This window comes from Pundamilia nyererei, unplaced genomic scaffold (genome assembly GCF_000239375.1).
Source record: "Pundamilia nyererei isolate P.nyererei 1_Seehausen unplaced genomic scaffold, PunNye1.0 scaffold00036, whole genome shotgun sequence".
In the NCBI taxonomy this organism is placed as follows: Eukaryota; Metazoa; Chordata; class Actinopteri; order Cichliformes; family Cichlidae; genus Pundamilia; species Pundamilia nyererei.
Genome location: NW_005187437.1, coordinates 4,087,622 through 4,096,064, shown reverse-complemented (window position 1 = coordinate 4,096,064; position 8,443 = coordinate 4,087,622). Strand labels below are relative to the sequence as shown.

Genomic DNA, 8,443 nt, shown 5'->3' with positions numbered 1-8,443 from the left:
AGAGGAGAATATCATCAGTAAAGAGATATAAAATGTTCTTGCTCTCTTGTTCTCTGGTCTCCAAAAACAGAACAAGAGAGGTAGTTTGTGCAAAAACAGCATTCACAGAGTGTAACCAGTAGATAAAACAAAATGCAAACTCTCTGAACTATGGTTTCATTCAACAACAGAAAACTGTGCAAACTATTTGGAAGGGTCACGATGCATAGAGATACCAGATCCCTGCTGGTCCATAGCTGGTGCTGCTCATTCAAGATCTAAAGAAAACATATCCATATTCCAAACCATTAAAGCTTTAAAAAAGCACTCTCTTCCTCCCTCTGTGACAAGGCATCCAAGAATAAATTCCAGGAAATATCCATATGACTGCTAGCTTTTTTATTACATGAAACAATAAAAATTAGGGAACTAAGCCTGGTTTAAGTGCGGAGTGGGTGTGAGGATCAAGCCAGAGCTAAATAGGGAGAGACGTGTGGTATAAGACAGACTACAGGCCATGAAGAAGTAAAACGGGGAGAGAAAAAAAGTCTGCTTTGTAAACCACATCAGAGGCAATTTCAGCTTCAGCGAGGCCATGTTTATGTCCTGCTTCCCTTTATGTTGACCCAAAAAGGCACTGATCCAAAAGCTTATGTCAGATAGGACTCCACACCACTGTACATCAAAACAGAAGCCTCCTGCTTGGAATATAAATGCCAATATTACAATATTCTTATATTACTCTACATATCTTATAACACGATCCATCTTCCATTTTGTAAGCCAGCAATCTAACGACAGTAGACAGTAAACAATAGCTTGCTTCCATACTTTAGGAAATTAATTCAAGTCATTTGAATCAGTTCTAGTTAGTCGCCTGACATTCTGCCTCTTAAAGCTTTTGAGTAAACATCCACATAAAAAGGTTATTTTAGCAGGGGGTGACTAAGATTCTAACACTGCCAACAACACTAACAGCAGCTCCGGACTTTTACTGTGCTAGTCTACAAGCACTAGAGTCAATGATTTGTCTGGATAGTAAAATACTGTATAAGAAAAGGAGACACCTAATTCTTTAGCAGCGATTTAGTGACCACACTCCAGAAAGCAAATAATTCTACCCCTGGAGCTCTGTGAGGCAGCTGGCATCTGCCCAGCTGCTTGTGTCTACTCTACATAAAGAAGTCAGGCGGCCGAACAGGTTTGTCATTCATGTTGCTACCGAGTCTTCTTCAGGCCTGCGGTACGGACCTCAACACTTCAAAGACAAAAGGAGACATCAAAGAATATACTTTACACGTATTTCTGTCTCACTGGAGAATATTGTGTAATGCAGAAGCACCGGTTTGGTTGAAAATCTGTTCCCCCGTTGCACAATATCGGAAAAACTATTTATCATGTAATGGTCATACAGAAGTAAAACGACTTCTCGGTTCACCAATTATCTGATTTCAGGAAGTTAATATGCACTGTTGACACAGAAATACCGAGCTCCTCTACCTCCAGTGACAATAAGCCGTTTAAAGCCATATTCAAGAGAATACAGGGAAGTTTCCCTAGTTGATAACAATATTATTTTCCAAATAAAATAGCTCAAACTTCATAGTTAGCCCCAAGCAGGCTTACTTCTAAATTACTATTACTAATCCAATTTAGATGTGTCAGCCTGGCATTACATCTTTACTTTGATGTCTTCCAAATATATCTAGCGTACTGTCCTGCAGCCTCCCTCGTCTTGTCTTACTTCTGCCAAGAACTTCTTAAAATACAGGAGGAAGATTATTTTACACAGTCTGCTTTTTTTTTTTTTTACTTCATTACTTCTCGCAGAAAAGCTGACCACTTTGCATGAAAAGGGTTTATTCCACTGGACTGAAATAACAGTGGTGGTAGAGGCAAACAGTTGGAAACATGAAGAATGGGGTGAGATTCAGTGCCGTGACGTAGATCCTGTAATTGTTAGAGAGTGGAGCAGTGCTGTCACAGAAGGGGGTCCTCCAGTGGTAAAATCCCACCATTAGACACATACACACAAACACGTGTCGGCATCGTCAACAAGATGAAGTCATTATTTAAAGATAAACGCTTACTAGCTTTTGGAAATTCTGGTGTGGGATTGACTAAACATCAAGGCCAGCTTCACATTTGGTCTTCCTATGTCACAAGGAAGTAGCAGGAAGGAAACGCACTGATGAGAAAGAGTGGAAACTCCAGCATTTTCACTAGACGGTGGCGTTAATGTGATCTACAGATTAATGTGCTCACATACAGTTAGGTATGTGTTACGTTAGTTAGTTATGCCGTATTCCGTTGTGCAAAACAAGGGGTTTAAACTGTGATGAACGTGCTTGAGCCACGCTATGATATCCCGTTGCTTGTCCACTTCAGTGTGACAAGATCGTTCCAAGCATGTATGAGCAGGAGAAGTTTAAAGCTATGGCTGAACTGTCCCAGGCATCTTCTGTTGATCAAACTACAAATGGGTCTAGCTCCAGGGCAACGGAAAGCCACGTAACTGTGACCGCTCGTTGTATCACAGCGGAGTGGTAGATACAAAGCCCTGTACTGCCCTATAGATTACATTAGATTAAATGAAACTTTATTTATCCCTCGGGTGGGTTCCTCCGAGAAATTCAGTTTCCAGTAGCACAGCACCGACAGAAGCTGCAGAATGTGAGCAGAAATACACACATATATAAATACAGAGTATACAAAAGGGATAAATAGAATAAATAGGAATAAGAATACAAGGGAACGGCACATTTCAAGTATTGTGAGTCTATTACACCGTTGGATATTAACAAAAACTATTGCACAGTGAAAAGGCACTACAGCTTACTTGTTCCCCCCTCCTTTGTCCCCGTTTCCCCTCCCTCTCCCCTCCAGCGAGGAGTTAAACCGGTTTGATGGCGTGTGGGACAAAGGACTTTTTAAGTCTGCTGGTCCTTGACTTTGGGAGAAGCAACCTGTCACTGAACAGACTCCTCTGGTTGTTTATGGCCGTGTGCAGAGGATGCAGAGGATGCCCAGCATGGTCCATAATGTCCATATTGCACCTTAATTTGTTTTTATATAAGTGCGTGGAATGAGTCTTCAGTTGAATGTTTTTTAATAGGCAAAAAATACTTAAATAACTAAATGGTGAGTCGAATTTGTCTTTTATTTCTATTTTTGCTGATCCAAAAATTGATCCGATCCGTGACTTGAAACCGTGATCTGATCCGAACTGTGAGATTTTTGATCCGTTGCACCACTAATAATGACACATGTTTAGGAATTAAAGTCAATCCCCATTTACATTTTCAGTAACTAACATAATTGTTGATCTAATGATTATTTTTTTAATACTTAGATAAAAAAAAAAACGTTGCAGTCAGCAACTGCCGGAGGTGTAGAAACCATGGACATTATCCCTATGACTGTGAAGTGATGTACAATCAGCTTTTACAGCATTTGGCTGAATCTGAGTAGAGAGTATAAACCTGTACACTTCAAAGTTAATCCTGCTAATTCTATCAGCAGTCACATCTCCAATAAACACTAGTGACCTGGTTCCACTAGCAGCCGTACATTGCCCATGCCACAGCATTACTCTCATGATGTTTGACAGACCACTACTTTGGCTCCTTCTCCATACTTTTTTCTTTCCATCATTCTGGTGCAAGTTAACCTTCATTTTTTTCAGGCTCTTTTAGATGTTTTCTGCCAATGTCTAAACTGGTCTTGTTGATCTCGAGTGTACCCAGAGGTTTGCACCTTAATGTAAACTCTGGAAGTCACAGATCACCCACAATAGTTGTCTCACAGCTGGCCAGTGCATTCATTCTTTTAAAGAATGAAATAGATTGTTAATGTGGCCACTCCTTAATTATTTACTTTATTTTTAGTTTGGATTTCAGCCTAAAGAATACTAAAAGCCTCCTGTGAAGATCCCCTTTACTTGCATTAACAGCTCACTGAGCCGTGAATTAATTATCCAATCAGTTTTGAGCCACTGAAAATAGGTGACTGTGTATAAAACTAGCTGTGAACCCCTAAACAATTATTACAATACTAACTCCCTAATAGTAACTGACTAGTTTGCATAATCATATGTTGATTGTTTGAATTAAAAATCTACTTTAATGATGTAAAGATGGCAACACTACAAAAATTGTGCCCATGTCCACAAAGTTACAGGCTTAACTGTATTTGCTGTAGACGAGGGGGAAACGATATCATCAACAATTATTGTTCAACAATATTATGTATTTGGAGAGCTATAAATAATAATTATAACAAAAGTATTTTCTTAATGACTTACAGAATATTCTCTCATTTAACAGATCAATCACTTATAGACAGTGAAAAGCCTGCCTCATAAAAAAATCCAGAGTTAATAATTATATACCGAAGGCAATGTGTAAAATCCACAAAATCTGAGGTTTTGAAAAAGCATTTTTAGAGAGATAAATTAACAACAGCTTCTCTCTGCTTCATCCTCTCTGATAAAATAATTGTATACTTGAAAGTTAAAGTATTTACATGGGTATTTATGTGATATAAAGAGCAGCCTCAGTCCTCACATTTCATTCATTTTAATTGGCTTAATAACCATTAAAAGGAAATGGACCAGAGCTTAATTAAATCAAACTGCAAATAGCCCAGCATGATAACAAGCCCACAGGTGGACTCCCATGGGAAGCTAATCAGGATGTATTGCACTGCATGGTCACACACCCAATCAGAAGCACGTACTCGCGTAATAATGATTAAAAGGGACGCAACAACAAGGAGAACTTTTCTGCCACTTACAGAAATTACCTCACCGACAACTAGTCTGAAAACATTTCCATCATACTATAATTTTCTTGATGGGATAATTTCTTGTGTGTCCTATGTAAAAAAACTGGAAACATTTCAGTTTTACAGATGTTATGATCAGTTTAATAAATGGAGCCTATAGTATCCATAACTTTCGAGGTCCTTAAGCTACCCCCACATTGCTTATTTCATATAAAAAGACACTACAGATAATTGCTTTTGTTGGGGACATTGCAGAGTGGAACAGCATATAAAATATGTAAAACATCTGTTCCTATACTTGTGGAGAGAAAAGCTGCTGCACTCTGGAGGGAATTTTTAACTATCATACTTGAAGAGGAGCCAGGAAGCTCTCGAGTCCAACATCTATTCTCAAGTGGAAAACTAGGCTACTAGGGTTTACTGCCAAAAATACATAACTTTTTTGCACTAGTGAACCTCTCATGCAGCCCGAACACATGGTTTACAACCAAAGACAGTTTCTCCAACAAAAATGAGGATGAAAAAAAAACAAACAAAAAAAAGTTAGTGGGGTGTGCCAAAATACCACTTAAAAACAACCCTCTCTACATTTGGGGGCTCCATATTCTCCCGCACCAAGTTGAAAGCGAACACCAAACTGGAAACAGATGTTGAGCAAGTGAGAGCTAATTCACGCTGGTGCGTATTACATGTTTTTATCCATACTCTGTGTCTCCTGCGTCGTCGTTGTCTTCCCTGGCCAAACACAACGAGAGGGGGGTTGGATAAACGGCAGCAGAGCTGCGGTGGTCGAAGTGGAAAACTATGGTGCAGTAATCTCTAATAACTATGGAGCAATGATGAACCTACAGCAGTGTTTAAGTCAGGAAATGCTAACTGATGACTCATCCAAAAGGGGGGCAAAGGTCACAAAAAAGCACAAACAGAGACAGGGCTATATTGTTACCTTGCTCAGACAATCATGGGAAATGGATGTGAATTAGATTAACAGAATAAAACACAAACTGGAGTTTTTTGACAAAAAGTAACGACAACCTTTGTCGAGTTCTATGTGTTGTATCACATCTGCCCATACAGTGGTGTTTCCTACTCACAGATTTTACCTCATCACATACATTTGGTGACACATTTAAAAACAATCCTCTTGCTCTCATTCTGAAAGTTCAGTTGCTGCTAGCCAACTAACACCGACCATTCCTGTCTCATGTTACCAGCTGACTCATGGGCCAGGTTGCTGTGGCGGCCCTCAATATGATTCAGCTTTTTCTACTGCAAGTCTCTCATCCCACAACCTCCAGCCCCGCCAGTCTGAGCTGCAGCTCAGCTCTGGAGATCCACTGTCAGCTGGATGCATGGGCGTTTCCATAAGTTTATAAACCAGGGTGGGACAGAGCGGGCTAAGAACAAAATAGAGGTGCCGAAAGGAAATCAGAATATTTGATGAGAAATACAATCAGTGTAAAAAAATTGGGTGCTGCACGAAAGTTTAAACGTAACTTTATATTTGATAATTGTTTGTTTGTTTGTTTGTTTGATTGTTTTGCAAAGTGGAAAAAAAGTATGCTGGCTTTTTACTTAAGTAAAAGTTAGAATCCTGCTTAAGCAGCTTAACAGTGCACAGGCTGTAATATCAAAACACACTGCCCTGACCAAAAACAACCCCCCACAATCTCTAATATTTCATTGGATCACCTTCAGCATTTGGTGTGCTTATGTCAAATGCCTGAGTGTGTCAATGTACCATTTCCACCAGGGAAGAAAAAAACTGGTCACTCAATATATTCAGCTATTCAACTGACCTCAATTTTTGGGTGGTACATGATGATGCTGATCCCACACCTAGACCAAAAGTAACAGTATCCTAGACCAATGTAAGGCTCTTACACGTTGCTAAGTAAAATCCAGGTGTTGACCCAAACTAAATGTGTTTACCATTTAGAATGGCACTTGTCCAAATCATTATGACTTTAATGTTGCAGCTGTTGACTTATTATATTTCATAGTTTGATCCATAGTAATGCAATGCTTTGGTTTTAGTGTGGATTATAAAGCTGGCATCCAAAATGTAGAACAGTAGAAGCACCAAGCAGCATAACATAGAAATAACTGGAGAAAAAAACCTGCTAGAAAACTACTACGAGAAAAAGTACTATAGTGAAATCATTGAGTTAAGCACTAAGTTACGCTCCTACAGGTTCTATCCATGATGTCCTTCAGTGGTGCAAGATTACATGTACTCTGGTCAAACAGCACCGACATCGGTGGCACCGGCAAGTTCAGTGCAACCGATGGCAAGTTCAGAAGTCCTGGAGGAGAAACTCACTGCTTGTTGTTTATTTGTCACAAACTAGGCCTAGTACTTTGCCTGCTGCATCCAAACCCCTCCAAGAATTCCCTCAATAAAAGTGATAACTTTTATACTTTGGATAGGGACAGGCAGAGAAGCAGAGTTATTTACATTTAAACAGACAGAACGAGAACTACTGTAAAGTCTAATGATTCATTTTGACTTTAGGTTAATGTTTTACAGGATTAATCAACAGATTCTTTGGTCTCCAGAAGTCAGAAAAAGAGCACCTTTTTAAAGCCCAAGGTGACCCCAAACAAGTATATATTCATCAAACGTCATCTAACTGATCAACAGATTACCACTTTCCACATCTTTTGTGCATTTGTTTTTTGGAATAAAGCAAGGACAAGGTAATGGTGTCATTTAGGTGCTGTAACAGGTGCCGCAGCAAAGTTACAGGTCAGAGAAAGGTCAATCACACACCACCTGCACACCGCCTCAGTGCCGGGAAAAGCAAAGCTCTAATTAAGAAAAATAAGTGCCAAGCCTTTTTATACTGCTGCAGCCTTGCAATGAATTACCTTAAAAGATGCTCGGACCTGGCGCATGATGATGACTGTTATTTACTAACATAAATAAGAACAGTCAGGCAAGTCTTGTATACAAATGAGTGACTTTCAGTATTTCAGATTCTGCTGGATATACATCGCAAACAAAGCCTCTGCACTCCCACTGAACAGTTTCCTTTCTTTGTTTGAAAAACTGCCTCGCTGACATAGAAAACTTCAAACTGTATGCAGTGACTCAGCGCTCTGTTATCCACAATCAATGAAAGCAAACGTAAGTGTGATGACGCAAAGAGGTGAGGGCTTCAAAGCCTGTGGCAGCATGCAGCACCTCGAACACCTCAAATACCAATGAGCTGACACACTAAGCAGCACACCAGTTAGAGCGCTTTAATAGTAATAATGGGTCCAATTTAAAACAGTGAGTAAAAGGGAGCAATCGTGGTCACACAGCCTTAAACCAGGCAACAACGACCGACTAGGAAATTTCCCCTTTGTTCAGCCCTATGAATACAATCCTAAAGGAAATGCTCAGTCTCAGAAAAACAACAACTGCAACAACAACTTTCGAACATCTGTTCCTCGTTTTTGTGAGAGAGGATGTTGCAGCAGCAGCAAGGGAGCGCGAGGGGCTGTGCAGGGAGGAAGAGGGAGGAAGAGGGGAAGATGCTTTTTGTCTCAAAACACTGGACAGTTCAAGGCCACTGTTAGAGGAGGGAGGTGAGAGCCATTTTTACACAAATTTCAGAAGAAGTGTGTGTGTGTGTGTGTGTGTGTGTGTGTGTGGTAAAAGAGTTAAACTTTTCTTCAGGGAGTGACACAG

The 8,443-nt window shown here is 39.9% G+C and overlaps 1 protein-coding gene across 1 annotated transcript in view; it reads right to left on the bottom strand.

The window, feature by feature from the left end:
• The window catches only part of acap2b (ArfGAP with coiled-coil, ankyrin repeat and PH domains 2b), an 18,322-nt gene that overhangs the window by 8,837 nt on the left and 1,042 nt on the right, over nucleotides 1-8,443 (bottom strand). The window lies entirely within an intron of this gene.